The sequence below is a fragment of the Scomber scombrus genome, unplaced genomic scaffold, assembly GCF_963691925.1.
Source record: "Scomber scombrus unplaced genomic scaffold, fScoSco1.1 SCAFFOLD_124, whole genome shotgun sequence".
Lineage (NCBI taxonomy): Eukaryota > Metazoa > Chordata > Actinopteri > Scombriformes > Scombridae > Scomber > Scomber scombrus.
In genome coordinates this window covers 59,857-62,261 of record NW_026910557.1, presented here as the reverse complement: position 1 = coordinate 62,261, position 2,405 = coordinate 59,857, and positions in this window count along the sequence as shown.

The following is a 2,405-nucleotide window of genomic DNA, read 5'->3' as shown; positions in this document are numbered from 1 at the left end:
GTTTCACGGACGAGCAAAGAAAAACCTCAAAGATACGAGATCTGTGGAGGAAAGCAGACATTTAACTCTTTGTGTGGCTGAAACAGACACAAAGAGATAGATTGAATCCTTGTGTTTTACCTGAGAGGAGGAGGAGGAGGAGAGAAGATGAAGGATAAAGAGAGAGAGAGATGTGATGAAGATGAGAAAAGAAGAGCGTGTTTGGTGTTGGAAGACGCTGACGAACATGAAAGCTGTCTGTGTTTGATGCTCTGACGGTCGATGAGTCATTAAAACAATTTCCTCTCAGGTTCGCTGATTTAAAGACTCAGCGAGCAGAAGAGGAGGACGAGAAACTGTCACATCACATTCATCCAAGCAAAGGTCACTGTGAGCCGCGGGGCCGCACAACGCCGAGCGAATCACTGTAATTTATTCAAATTCATTTTGTCTAAAATGTCAGAAAAGGAACGCTTATCAGTTTCTCACCAAAAGTCCACGATGACGTCTGGAAAATGTCTCGTTTTGTCTGAGTGACCGAAAAAGGAAATTCAGTTTATAATCATGTAAAATAGAGAAAAGCTGCAAAACGTCACAAACATCTAATACTGAAGTTTCATCATCATCAACCTTTATTTTCTCAGGGAAACACTGCTTTTAAATTAAGCTGCAATGTTAATACAGTAAAACTAAAAGAGACTAAAGAAACCTAAAAACCTCGAGTCAAGGAAGGAAGGGAGGAAGAAGGAAGCAAGGAATGAAGGAAAGATGGAAGGAAGGAAGGAAAGCTGGAAAGAAGGAAGGAAGGAAAGGAAGGTAGGAGGGAGGGAGGGAGAAAGGAAAAGAGGAAGGGAGGAAAGAAGGAAGAGAGGAAGGAAAGGAAGGAGGGAAGGAAGGAAGGAGGTAAGTAAAGATGGAAGAAAGGGGATGGAGGAAGGAAGGAAGGGAAGGAAGGAAGGGGGAAAGGAAAGAAGGAAGGAAGGAAAGGAGGAAGATAGGGAGGAAAGAAAGAGATGGAGGGAGGGAGGAAAGAAGGAAGGTAGGTAGGTAGGAGTGAGGGAGGAAAGAAAGAGAGAAGGAGGGAGGACGGAAGGAAGGGGGATGGAGAAAGGAAAGAAGGAACAGTCAAAACAGACGGGGTCAACTGTTAATACAGTAATTACGGCAGCCAAATCAAATCCGAACAAGTGTCTTTAGTCTACCGTAATTACTGTAGTAGCAGAACAACCAAACAGCCTTGTAGAACCTGATAATGTAATAAAAACCCTCATAACTCAATTACAAATGTAATAAAACCTATAATATAATAATGTAATAAAACCTATAATATAATAATGTAATAAAGTGCATTTACCTTTATATTGTCCCAAATCTATATGAGTGTTTTCAGCAGCTCTTGAGCAGTGGTTCTCAACCTTTTTGGGGTCCTTTATTATCTATTATCTATTTATTATCTACCCTGAGGACCCTCCAGGATTGGTGCCTGGTGCTTAAATGCCCCTGCAGGTGTGCCGGTTTCATGGCGTGGTTTGACAGTACCTCTCCACATAAGAAACACAGATGCTGCTGAGGGACCGAATCAGTTGCTGTAAATCCAAATATTATGTAATCTTCTTTGTAAAGCGTCTTTCTGCTGTCTGTTTTATTTTTATGTTCGAGTGGCCCAGAGTCGTCGTCGTCTTTGTCTTCTTCGTCTTCATAATTTCAAGCGCCAACCATAGACTGTATATAAAATGGACGTAACATCCGTGACGTCACCCATTGGTTTGTGGACTGCTGCTCGGAGGCCAATAGTATCGGATCTGAGCAGCGCCATCTTGAAAACTTCAGGTGCATGCTGGGAAAAATAAAAACAGGGATTCTACTTATATGGGCATCAGGAGGAGCATGAGGCGCCCTCCTGAACCTGTGAACCAATCAACCTGTCAATCACGACGTAGCCACGCCCTAATGCATACCCTGCTTTATCGTCACATATAAAATCAGGGAGGCCAAAATGTCCCAAATGAACATCATACTGCATTGAAGAAGGCTTTAAACTAGCGATTGAGACCATAAACACATTTTGAAAACGTTTACTGAGGTTAGAAATCAAGTGAGAAGTTGGTGAATTCTCCATTGACTTGTATAGAGACGGAAGTCCTTTTGACACCAAAGCCCCCTGGTGGCCTTTTGATAGAATGCAGTTTTAAGTTACTTCCGCGTTCGCATCATTTCAGAGGACCGGAGCTCCCCGCCTGGCGCCAACCTGAACCTTGCAAGTTAATGAGTTTTCCCACATCACCTTCCTGCAGATGTTTCAATGCATTTCTTGCATTATAAGGAAATGAATGGTGTTTGCCCACTGAGACAGTAGGGGGGGCTCATCATTTGAAGCGGATGCAGATCGTGTTAAGTTTGTATTAACAGCGTCATGCAGTAACTAA